Below are 13,889 nucleotides of genomic sequence, written 5' to 3' on the forward strand. Positions count from 1 at the left end.
AGAATATGATACAACAAGTCCAAAATACAATCATCAAATGATTGAGTCTAGGGCTCTAGCTAACAATCTCCCACTAGCACTAGTATCAATCAGTGTAGGCTCTAAGCCCCAATGACCAAGTGTGACCATCATGCTTCCTCTGTGCCAAAGCCTTGGTCAAGGGATCTGCGATGTTAGCCTCTATAGGTACTCTGCAAATCTTCACATCTCCTCTCTCGATGATCTCTCGAATGAGATGGAAGCGCCGTAGTATGTGTTTGGTCCGCTGGTGTGAGCGAGGTTCCTTCGCCTGTGTTATAGCTCAATTGTTGTCACAATAGAGCTCAATAGAGTCAGCAATGATAGGAACCACCCCAAGTTCAGTGATGAACTTGCGAATCCAAACTGCCTCCTTTGCTGCCTCTGATGCAGCAATGTACTCGACCTCTGTCGTAGAATCAGCTATTGTGTCCTGCTTCGAACTCTTTCAGCTCACATCACCACCATTTATGCTAAACACGAACCCTGACTGCAATCGATAATCATCCTGGTCGGTCTGGAAGCTAGCATCACTGTAACCCTTTACAGCTAGCTCATCATCGCCTCCATATATCAAGAAATATTCTTTAGTCCTTTTTAAGTACTTAAGAATATTCTTGACCGCTATCCAGTGACTTTCATCTGGATCTGACTGGTATCTGCTCGTCATGCTCGAAACATACGAGACATCAAGTCGAGTACATAGCATGACGTACATGATCGATCCTATGGCTGAAGCATAAGGGATCTGATCCATGCGGTCTCTCTCCTCTCTAGAAGAGGGACCCTGAGTCTTCGAAAGACTCACGCCATGTAACATCGACAGAAATCCCTTCTTGGAGTTCTGCATGGCAAACCGAAGGAGTACCTTGTCAATGTATGTACTCTGACTTAGGCCAAGCAATCTCTTAGATCTATCTCTATAGATCTGTATCCCTAAAATGCGGGATGCCTCACCTAAGTCCTTCATTGAGAAACAAGTCCCTAGCCAAGTCTTGACAGACTGTAGCAAAGGGATGCCTTTCCCAATGAGCAGTATGTCATCCACATATAATATGATGAAGACAACTGTGTTCTCTACAACCTTCTTGTAGACACAAGGCTCATCTTCGTTCTTGATGAAACTAAACTGTTTGATTGCATCATCGAATCGAAGATTCCAGCTCTGAGAAGCTTGCTTTAGTCCACAAATGGACCTATGTAGCTTGCATACTCTGCTAGTATGCTGTGGATCTACAAAATCCTCAGGTTGTGTCATGTACACATCCTCGAGTAGGTTTCCATTCAGAAACGTGATTTTGACATCTATCTGCCAGATCTCGTAATCGTGGTAAGCTGCAATAGCAAGCATGATCCGAATGGACTTAAACATCGCTACTGGAGAAAAGGTTTCATCATAGTCAATACCATGAATCTGCTTGAAACCTTTAGCTACCAAGCGACCCTTATAGATAAGTTCATCCATGTCAGTCTTTCTCTTAAAGACCCACTTACACCCTATGAGTTTTACCCCTTCATGTGGATCAACCAAAGTCCATACTTGGTTGGTGTACATGGATTCCATTTCGGATCTCATGGCTTCTAGCCATTTCTCAGAATATGGTCTCATCACAGCTTCCTGATAGGTGGTAGGTTCATCCTCTATGAGCACAACGTCATCATGGTCAGACAAGAGAAATGAGTATCTCTCAGGCTGACGACGTACCCTATTAGACCTGCGAAGAGGTATGTCTACTTGAACTGGTTGTTGTTCCTCAACTCTTTGTGGAATAACATCATCCACAACACTTTGTGGTTCCAGTTCAACTTCCATCAAGACTTCAGTGCTAGGATCCGCATCTTGAACTTCTTCAAGATCGAATGTACTCCCACTAGTCTTTCTAGAAACAAAGTCTCTTTCTAGAAAGACTCCAGTCTTTGCCACAACTATCTTGTGCTGATTGGGAATGTAGAAGTAATATCCCTTAGTTTCCTTGGGATATCCAATAAAGTAGCACTTGTCGGATTTGGGTCCTAACTTGTCTGAAACTTGACGTCGAACGTAAGCCTCACAACCCCAAATTCTCATGAAAGACACCTGGGCATCTCTCCCAGTCCATATCCTATATGGTGTCTTTATCACGGCCTTGGATGAAACTCAGTTGAGTATAAAAGCTGCCGTGTCTAGAGCATAGCCCCAAAGGTATGTTGGAAGATCTGTGTGACTCATCATAGATCGTACCATATCTAATAGGGTACGATTCCTCCTTTCGGATACACTATTCCACTGTGGTATTCCAGGAGCAGTGAGTTGGGATAGAATCTCACACTCAGCTAGGTAGTCACGAAACTCATGGCTAAGGTATTCTCCACCTCGATCTGATCGAAGTATCTTAATACTCTTGCCAAGCTGGTTCTGTACTTCATTCTTGAATTCTTTGAACTTTTCAAAGGATTCAGACTTATGTGTCATCAAGTACACATAACCATATCTACTGAAGTCATCAGTAAATGTGATGAAGTACCTATAACCGCCTCTAGCCGCGACATTGAAAGGGCCACATACATCACTATGTATAAGTCCTAACAAATCAGTCGCTCTTTCGCTGTGCCCACTAAAGGGTGTCTTGGTCATCTTGCCTAGTAGGCATGACTCGCACGTCTCATAAGATTCAAAATCAAATGAGTCCAGCAAACCATCCTTATAGAGCTGGGATAAGCGCTTGTCATTTATATGACCTAAGCGACAGTGCCAGAGATATGTTTGGTTCAGGTCATTTGACTTGAACCTCTTGGTATTTATGTTATAAATAGGGCTTTCAAGATCTAGAATATAGAGTCCGTTTATCAGAGGTGCACTACAATAGAACATATCGTTTAAATAGACGGAACAACATTTGTTCTTTATTGTAAACGAGAAACCTTTCTTGTCCAAACAAGAAACTGATATAATGTTCTTAGTTAATGCAGGCACATAACAACAATCATCTAATTCTAGTACAAGCCCAGAGGGCAGAGATAGATGATAAGTTCCTACAACAACAGCAGCAACCCGTGCTCCATTGCCTACTCGTAGGTCTATCTCACCCTTCGTCAATGCCCTGCTATTTCTCAGCGCTTATACATTAGTACAAATGTGCGAAGCACATCCGGTATCTAATACCCACGATGAAGAAATAGAGAGGTTGACTTCTATAACATGTATACATGAAGTAGAAATCTTATTTCTCTTCTTCTTAAGATCTTCCAGGTATTCTTTGGAATTCCTCTTCTAATGCCTTGCTTGTCCTTGATATAGGTGACAAAGATGTTCAACCATATCATAAGCACTCATCAACTCATGTTGCTTCTGAAGCTCAGAGTTCATGGTCGCGAGCATAAGACAGGACACATCTAATGTGTCATCTTGATGTTTCTTATAAGCATCTTTGTCAGCTCGCGTGGCAGTGGTAGGAGGTGCCTCCGGAATGGGCTGCTCCAGAACGTACAGTTTACGTTCCTGAGTGAGAACTATTCTCAGATTCCTGTACCAGTCCAGGAAATTTGCTCCGTTGAGCTTGTCCTTCTTAAGGACAGAACGCAGAGAGAAGATGTTCGTGTTTGACATCATGGCAATTCTACAACAGAAAAATACAGAAAATAAATATCATATTCTTTTTAAATCATTTAATTAGGTCTTTAACTAAATGATGCTCCCACTGAATTCTATAATTCATGTGGGACAAGATCCACATCATACTAACCCTTGAGTTAGCTTTGGCTAATACGCCCAAGATTTAGTATGATTGGTAGGTAACAATTTACCAATTACATCTCTATGCAACTCTTGTTTATAGGATCAAAATCGGCATTTATATTAAAACTCGAGTTAGCTTTGGCTAATACGCCCAAAAGTTAATATAAACGTGATTTTGACCTATCTACCAACCATTGGATAATGCCTATAGTTAAACTCGATCCAATTGAGTTAACTAGTTACTCAATCTAATTGAGTTGTACTCACCCATGCATTGATAGGCGGGACCAAGATTGTCCCTCCATACCCTACCAAGATAGTATGCGTTGCTTTGCTTTGGCAGATTTAACGACAACATGCAATCGAGGTAGTGGTAGGTATCACGACATGGTAGGCATTACGAGTTGCCGCGATTTAGATCTAATCTAAACGATGATGCGTATCATTTACTCGATAGATCTAATCTAATCGTGGGGTGCATCATGTGCACGATTTAAATCTAATCTTAATCGTTAGACACTAATTAATTACTTAATTAAATATGCATCACATACACAAGTAATTAACTAAATTTTTTTTTGTGATTATGTCATGGCCCTACTACGATCTTCTCAAACCAATGAGAAGATCGGATGGTCAACCTAAGGTCAATAGCTTCTCAAGCGCCTTCCTTTTGACCACCTTGTGTTGCTCGCGCCTTCCTCGTAACTCCGTCTTGAGTGGAACTTCCACCACTTCAAAATTTACATTACAATTTTGAAACTCGAGTTACATTCGAGTCTAAATCTAATTTACAACCAGAATATAAATAGGGAGGCACGACGCGCAGGTCGCGTATCAAATACAGTACACACAAACACATGACGGCACGCAGGCCGTATTATAAATTACAACACAAATCCAATCATATTGGGTCTTTTTGGGCATGACTATCATAAAAATAATATATAATTCTAAATTATATATTTATCATAATTTTCTGTAATTTTTCATAATTTTTACAATTTTATGAGTAAATTTTTCCCGGCGGTCCCGATTAACGATTTCGGGCGCAATCGCGGAGCAAATCCCCTTGCGGGTTTAGAGGCAGTACCCCTACCCGCGATCTAACCATTGCGAGTTGCTCCCAAGCGATCCTACAGCGCCTTAGCCCGCTTTCCCAAAAAATTTTGGGTCGAAACATTGCCGTTACGGAAAAATCTTCTCGGTAGTCGAAGCCTACAAGTGTCTAAACACTTGTGCTTCGCTTCTATGAGAAAAATACCCTTTAAAACTATAAAAATCATGAAATTACAGAAATTCACAGAATGTTTATTTTTCATAAAAACCGAAATAAACTCGTACACGCCTTCGCACTTGGCTCTGATACCACTGTTGGGTTTTTCGGGCCGTGAAAACCGCTTTTTCGCGTCGCGGAAACCCCGAAACTCCCTAGCCAACGGATCCGTGCGAAGAGTATAGAACAAAATTTTTACATGTACGAGTTTACTAACTAGATCTACTCTTAGATCTATATGTTTAGAAAATTACCCTTGATGCGTGCCCTTTTCAAATCCCGCTCGTCCAAGGAAGTGCCGGATCTCAAGATTGCCAACGTAGACAATCCTCTAGAAGTATCCACACGAACAAGATGTGTTCTCTAACACACAAGGATGGAGAAGAGAACACCACAAGTGTGCTAGCACTTATTGATGCTCTTGGATGGGATTGGAAGAAGAAGAAAGGAAAAGAAGAGAACACACTCCTCTAAAATCTCTATGTGACTTTCACTAACCTTTCTTCTTGGATTAGATTCACTCTCCTTTCTTCTCCTTGCTTGAAACCCACGACCAAAAGAAGAGAAGGAGCAAAAAGAGAGCTTGAGGAAGAAGATAATGTGAATGTGAGTGAATGAAAAATTCATTCTCATTCAAAACCAAAAAGGTAACCCCCATTCTCATTAAATGTGGCCATTAAAGAGAATAGATTTGTAACCCCCATGAGGTGGCACACTTTGATGATGTGGCACATCATCATTAGTCCTCCTAATGCTAAATCACTAATGATATGGCAAATAGTCAAGTCAAACTTGACTCTTCCTCTTCCTCTCAAGTCAAGTCAAAATTGACTTAATCTCTCTCATGGTTGATCTAATCCAACCATTTAATTCAAGTCAATTTAATATAATGAATCTAATTCATTTAATTAAATTGATTCAATGCGTCATAATCTAAATTAGACTCATTGAACACATGAATCAACTTGAGTCTAACTCAATTAGCCCAATTAGGATTACTCTTAATCCAATTTGATTCATCACATGAATCTAATCCTCTTGGTTCATCATATGAACCTAATCTCCATCCACTTATTCTTTGTGTGTGACCCAATAGGTTCTTGTAACGTTGGCAATGCCCCTAAACTCATTTAGAAGCATAAGTAATGAGCGGTATCTAGCAATACATCATTACTACCCAAGTTACAAGAATGTTGAGATCCAACATCACCTTGTGACTACTAATTGTGACTCCTCACAATATATGACAAGTGTCCTTCTATCCTAGACATCTAGATTGATCAATGTGAGGCATAGACCGTGTCATCCTCTAATCAATCTAAATCTTGAACTCCAAGTAGACTCACTCGATCAAATGAGCTCAATATCTCATATTGACTCATTTGGGCATGACCATGCACTTCGTGGTCTCACTCTATCAAGAATATCGATGTCGCTCCCGTCATATAGGAGGGATAGATCCCATCTACATCACTCACATCCCTCCGCATAATTTGTTACATACCCAGTAATCGCCTTTATAGTCCACCCAGTTACGGGTGACGTTTGACGAAACCAAAGTACATAACTCCTTATGTAGGGAACCATGGTGACTTCAGGTCTAAGGACTAGTAGTCATACTAATAGCCACATGAGAAAGTATATGACACTCATATAACGATCCATGATACTTTCTCATGACGGGTCATTCAGTATACATTCTCTAATGCATACCCATGTGTCAACTTGATATCTCTATATCCATGACTTGTGAGATCAAGTCATTGAGTTGACCTACATGCTAGTCTTATTGCATTAACATTATCCCTGAATGTTAATACTCGACTAGGAATGAATAAGAGTAGTGTTCCCTATATCATCTCACTATCGATTCAACCAATCGATCGATATAGGTAAAAACCTTCTACTCAAGGTCGTTATTATACTCAGTTTATTTGGCACCAATACAAGTAAGTATAATAACCAAAAACCAAATGCCTTTATTTATATAGAATATGATACAACAAGTCCAAAATACAATCATCAAATGATTGGCTCTAGGGCTCTAGCTAACACTTTAGGTCCAGTAATGAATCTCTCTAGGACTTTCTCCATTTCCTCAAGCTTTGCCTTCAAGGCTTGATTTTCTAATTCTAGGGTTATAACCCTAGAATCAACATGTCCATCATGGACATTCCTAGACCTACCCTTCCTAGGCATGTGTCTCCCCTTCTTGGGATTAATGCTTAGGTTTTCACCCACTTTCCTTCCCTTAGGCAAAGTGGTTTGGATCTTATTAGGCCTACCCTTAGTGTATGATTTCTTAGGGTTATCTACCATGTTAACCCTATTTGTATCATTATACCTAAATCCATGATTATGCTTAGGTAAATAATCTACATTATTTCTAGCATGCATGGAAATTTTAAATTTGAACTTGAATTCAAATTAGGGTTTACCTCCCTTACCCTCGGAGCTCTCGTCTTTTCCCACTTCTTTAAGTGCGGCAATTTTTTGAGCTATTCTCTCCTTAGGCACTTTGTGTGGTAGTGCCCCCACTCACCACATGTGAAACACCTAATGTGCTTCTTCTCCTTCCTATAACTCACATTAGTTAAATCAACTTTAGTGAGTTTAGAGTTTACCTCCTTTACCTTCTTGAGTGAAGGACACTTGCTCTTGTAGTGGTTCATCTTACCACACTCAAAGTATTTGATGTGGTCCTTTGTGCTCTTCTTGGTAATTGAGGTGGAGGGTTGAGCTTTCAAGATCTCCTCTTTCTTGGATTGCCCTTCTTCCTCTTCACTTGATGATGTGGACGGTTCCACTTCTTCCTCCCTTGATGATGTGGATGATACCTCCTCATCTTCCTTCTCCTCCTCGGATGTTGAACCTGTGTCAATATCCGATTGGTCCTTCTCTTCTTGGACTAATGAGCCTTTCTCCTTGGGCTCCTCCACTCCTGGGATTTGTGTAGGACTCTCATGAAGCGCAATTACCTTTTTCTAAAGGTCGCTTGTGTTCTCGTATTCACCTACATTCAATATCGCATTAGGAGGTAATAAATTAATTAAAATTCTAGTTACCTCCTTGTCCGTCTCCAATTGCTCCCTTTGCTCCTTGGTCTAATATTGACGTCGGAGACGATTTCCCTTCTTGTCCATTGGAGCTTTAAATAGTTCCTCCAACGTAATCCATTGGTTCTAATTCATTTGGAACCACATCTCCATGCGATTCCTCCAATAGTCAAAGTCCTCGCGCTCGTATGGAGATGGGATTCGGATGTCCCATCCGAGAGGTCCCTCCGACTCCATTTTCTTCCTCTAGCCACTCTCTTGGCCATTAATCCAACAAGAGCTCATCTAGCTCTGATACCACTTGTTGGGACCTTGAAGCCCACTAGAAGTGGGGGGGGGGGGGGTGAATAGCGTCTCACCCAAATCGATCGCTTCTTCCTACACTTGTTTGTTACGCAGCGGAAATACAAACAAACAAGTAGAAAGCTAATCTAAATACAAGACAAGAAATGCAAACCAAGCTACACGATCATTTAACGTGGTTCGGAGATTAGGGCTCCTACTCCACGGCTGTCTGTAAGGTGGACGATCCCGATCCGTCGGTGGATGACTCCCCGACAAACTTCGGCTAGCTCACTTAGCTCCTTGTGGGTGGAGAAACCTTACCACAACTCTCACATGAGCACTTGAGATGCTAGGGCACAGGTAGACTACTAATAGAGGTTAACCACCTCTATTTCGTCAACCTCAACTAAGCTCCCAAGTCTTGGTTATATAGGCCACTGGTTGGAAAATCCCGCCTACCAGTCAACTGCCAAAACCATCAATCGACTGCCCTATGTGAAAATTCGACCGTTACAGTCCAACGGCTCGATAGCAGCCCTCTGTTCGCTCCCAGTCGACTGCACTAGTTGACTGCACCAGTCGACTGATGAAACCACTAGTCGACTGCTACAGTACTGCTACAATACTACTACAGTAACCCCTAATCCTAGGATTTAACCCCTGGGTACATTCATTCAGCACTCATCCTCGCCCGACCAACCTAGACCTAGCCTTCTAGCCTCCTCCATCAGCCTTGCACCCCTCAGATGTTTCCCCATCCTTCACGTCTTGCCTTTTGGAGCTTCCATTGGCCTTGTCATTGTTGTCGGGTCTTCTTTTGCCAAGAGGTCGCGCCTCCAGGACTTCATCCATTGCCAAGTCACACTTAGACTTACGTTGCCAAACTACATGCTTGGACTTACACCGCCAAGACTCATCCTTGGACTTTTCTCCTTTGCCAAGATCACACTTAGACTTTCTTTGTTGTACATGTATCCTGCACACTCACAATGCATATCAAATACAACAATAAACGTAACTTAAACCTTTGCCCAAATATTAAAACTTAGGGTACCTAGATTGCTCCAACACTTATGGCCCACCACATCCTTGCTTGGTGCCCAAGTAAGGGGTCGGCCACCCCTTGTTTGGTGCCCAAGCAAAGGGCCGACCAAGATGGGTTTAAAGGTGGGTTTTTAATTTTTTAAATATTTCTTTTTGTAGCCATCTACAATGTTTTAAAAGAGAGATTTTAAATTTTAAAAACTTTCCTTTTTTGAAGCCATCCACATGGTTTTAAAAGAGAGTTTTAAATTTAAAAAATCTTTCCTTTTGTAGCCATCTACAATGGTTTAAAAGAGAGATTTTATTTTTGTTAAAACTTTCCCTTTTTATAACCATGATTTAAAAGAGAGGTTTTAATTTTAAAAATCTTTCCTTTTTGTAGCCATCTACAATGTTTAAAAGAGGGATTTTTAATTTTAAAAATTTTCTTTTATAGCCATCCACAATAGGAAATTTAAAAGAGAAATTTTAATTGTTGTTAAAATCTTTCCTTTTTAGCCATTACCAAGGATTATAAAAGAGGATAGATGGTGCCTTATAGGCAATAATCATCTACTATTTCTATTCCTCTTCTATTCTCCTTGTAGTCGACCCCCTCATATTCTTATTCTCCCTTTGCTTTCTCACCTAAGGCCGGTGGCATCAAGAGGCTTAAACCATCTTGTGGTCGGTGGGTTGCAAGGAAGAAAGAAGAACAAGAGGTGGTGTTCCTAGCTTTGATCCCTTGGTGGTCGAAAGTCTTGGAAGAAAGAAGGACTTGGGTGGTTTTTATGTCTTGGTAGATCGTCGCTCACACGACGTCCAAGAGAAGGAGAGGAATACAGCAGAAGATCAAGAGATCTTTAAGCTACAAAGAAAGGTATAACTAGTTAATTGTTTTCACTGTGTACTAGTTTATTTTTCCTTTGTATGGATCTTGAAGTACCAACACAAGAGGCTAGCGATCTTATGCTTTGATTGATGTCTCTGTAGTTTAACCTAGGGTTTACTGTAAGGAGTTTAAATATTCAATTTCTTTGAAAGGCTTTAACTAGGAACTAGGAAGTGGTGGATGATCCCATACTCAAGAAGGTCGAGTGCCTCACCAACGACATGGAAGTCAATCCTTGAAATAGATATTTAATCAATTTCTGTAATATGGTTTAACTTCTGATGAACACATGGGTTGAGCTTGGATTAATAATGTTAAGTTTCATTTGCAATCCAAGTTTAACTTCTGAAAAGTACATGGGTTGCTAGGAAAAGTTCTGTGCTTGTACAAATTTTTGTACAGGGGAAACAGAACGGAATTCCGAGTAGCGCTAACAGCTTTGTTATTAAAAATAGAACATATTTGAAAATTAATTATGAAAAATACTAGCATACTAGTAATATTAGTAATGGACCCCTAGAAATTTTTTCAAATTTGTTTATCTATTTTTTGTATTTTTTTTCTATTTTTTTAATGTGATCAAAGGGGAAGAAATAGGTACAAGTTAAGGGAAGTTAGGATATTTTTTTGAATTTAGAATTTTTAATTATTTTGTAAGCAATTTGTGATATACTTTAGTTATGTTATTGTAATTTCTTTCTGTTTAACCCTAACTTAAAATTGGATTGATGCATATCAAAAAGGGGGAGATTGTAAGTACTCTAGGGTAGTTTTGATATGATCAACTAAGGTATTTTGATCCTTGTGTTTAAGTGTGTAAGAGCTTAGGAACACAAGAAGTCAAGCGGAAGATGCAGTTAGCGAGAAGGATGACACGGGAAAGGAGTTGATGGACTCGATGCATCCGAGGGACGAAATGCTGCGAAAGAGTACACCAGTGGATGAGAAGAACGTGCATGACATTTGAGGGATGGGAAGCTGGGAAGAAAGGCTGCTCGAGGAAAAGGCCGGAGTTGAGTTCGGGTGAGCTCAATTATTGACGGCTGGAGCATCACCCAAGCGAGCAGAGCAAAAATGGTTAACAAGGGAAGCTAACCATTTTTGGATGAACAGTGTCGAAGGCACCTTCAAAAGGCTTGGAAGGTACCTTCCATGAATAGTACGAAGGCGCTTTCAAAAGGCTTGAAAGGCGCCCTCTATGAACAGTACGAAGACACATTTAAAAGGCTTGGAAGACGCCTTCAGTGAACAATACCAACCTAAAGTAACCGTTTATTGCTGTTGAGTTGTGGATAAAACTTTTTCCACTTAAAGGCACCTTGAATCCTTTTGAAGGCGCCTTCTACCCACAGATAGGATTTTCTAGGAGCTATAATAAGGCCCCTGGAGATAGGAAATATTCAACAACTTGAACAACAAGTATTGTACACTTTCCTAATCTTTCTTTTGAGCTGTCAACTTCTATAAGAGGCTTCTCCGCCTACAACAAAGGAGAATTCTAGTGGAGCTTTCTTCAACGCCTTGGATTAATAACCACCTAGGTTGTAACCAAGTAAATAGTATTATCCTTTTACTTTTCTTTATTTAGTTATTTAATTAAGTTATTATTATTACTTTGCTGGTCTAATCTAATCAAAGGAGCCAGAAAGGAGTTTTTGTTTTCAACAGGAAATTCACCCCCCTCTTGTCGGTCCTGTTGCACCAATAGAAACTTGGTCGATCAGTCGACCGAACAATAGGATCGATCGACCGAATGATCATTACATTAAAGGTGTATTAAGTGTGAATCTCAACGAACAGGGAAGGTCACTATTCGATCGACCGAACAAGAGGATCAGTCGACCGAACCATTAAAGATCAATTAATGCTCGAAGATCAGATCTTAGCAAAGAAGGAAGGGAGTGGGTTCAGTCAACTGAACCCAAGAATCGGTCGATCGAACGTTGACGATTCTTATAAAAGTGGTGCTCGAGGTTCGAGGTTAAGTATCGGTTCTGAGTTCATCTTTGTACAAAGCTGCTGTTCATGCGACAAGTCTACTACTCATCTCTAAACAAGCTGTTGCTCTATCCAAGAAGTACTGACCGAGCTTCATCCTACATCTAGTGTAGGTATATTTTTATTTAGCTTACTTTATTCTTTATTTCAAGTAAGATAGTAGGAGATGAAGCTCTGTCAACACTTCTTGATGGAGTAGCTTACTTGTGAAGATGAAGCGCGGAGTAAGAGCATGAACAACAGTTTTGCACAGAAGCTAAGTAGAAAATGGATGTTGGAAAAACTTGTTACGACTCAGATCTCGAGTACCCCTTATATGAGCCTTATTCGGTTGACTGATAAATCGTTCGATCGACTGATTAGTTTAGTTGACTATCCTCCTATTGGTCGACTGAACCCCTTACTTTTCTTCTTCACTGAGATTTAATATTTGCACATTTATGAGCATTTATTGTTCGATAGACTGATCCCCTTGATTGGTTGATAGATCTGACCAATTTCCCTCTTCGCTGAGATTTACCAATAATTCGCCATTAATGCATTAACTGTTCGGTCGATCGACCCTTGAGTTCGGTCGATTGATTAGCCTGGCTTTCATGTTTGCTTCTATGCAATCTCATCTCTGCCAAATCATCTATGTTTGGTCAATCGATCCATGGGTTCGGTTGACCGATCAGATCGGTTCCTACAAAATAGAGTTAAACAAATACTCCTGCAAAATAAAATTAGCACAGTAATTTATGATACATGAGTAGTAAAGTAAGATGTATGGGTAGTAATGGACAATAAACATGTCTTGATCTCAACTTGGAAACCTATCAATTTTTTCAATTGGATCAATGATCTAAGGTTGTTCCTTTTCGGAATACGACCTCATCGTCACTCTACTCTAGTTGCTTACCTTAACCTACCTACCAAATATTGGCCCTCCAGACCTGTTTTGACTTTACCATTTAGCATCAGATTGGCTCACCAGGGCTTCCTCTCAATACCAGGTCCTTCAGACCTATCGAGCTTCCCTGCTAAGTGTCAGGTCCTCCACAATCTACTAAAACTTACCTGGTTGAGTAAACATCCTGTACACTTAGTTAACTTGTCATATTAGAATAAGACTTAACTTGAACCTTTGATAACATTAAAACTTAGATTTAATTTTGGTGCATCATGCACCAACACAAACTTGGTCCATGTGCCTGGAGGTCCGGGCGCCTGGAGGTGGTCTAGGCACCTAGGCAAGGAGGTGAAGAAACGAGTGACTAGCTAAGGTGGCCCACACTGGTTGGCCGACATACGTCGGGTTCAGGTGCCCGAACTGATTCGGGTGCCTAGAGATGGACGAAATTTTAGAGATTGAGTTTTGCCAAGGTGCAGCCAACATCGTCAACATTCCAGGTGCCTGGGGGTGGTCCGGGTGCCCGGAAAGAGCCTATAAAAAGGACTTTGACCAGAGTCTTCTGTACATTAATTGCTCTGACTTTTGTTCTCACGTATTGCTTTAAGAAGCTCTCCACGACACCAAAAAGATGCTCCGACAACCAATACTCAAACTTTTACCCTACTTGTTGTCGGTAACATTTTTGTTTATTACATTGTATTTAAATTCTTGTAATCTTTTCGAGCTTATAG

Source organism: Zingiber officinale, chromosome 1A (assembly GCF_018446385.1).
Source record: "Zingiber officinale cultivar Zhangliang chromosome 1A, Zo_v1.1, whole genome shotgun sequence".
NCBI lineage: Eukaryota > Viridiplantae > Streptophyta > Magnoliopsida > Zingiberales > Zingiberaceae > Zingiber > Zingiber officinale.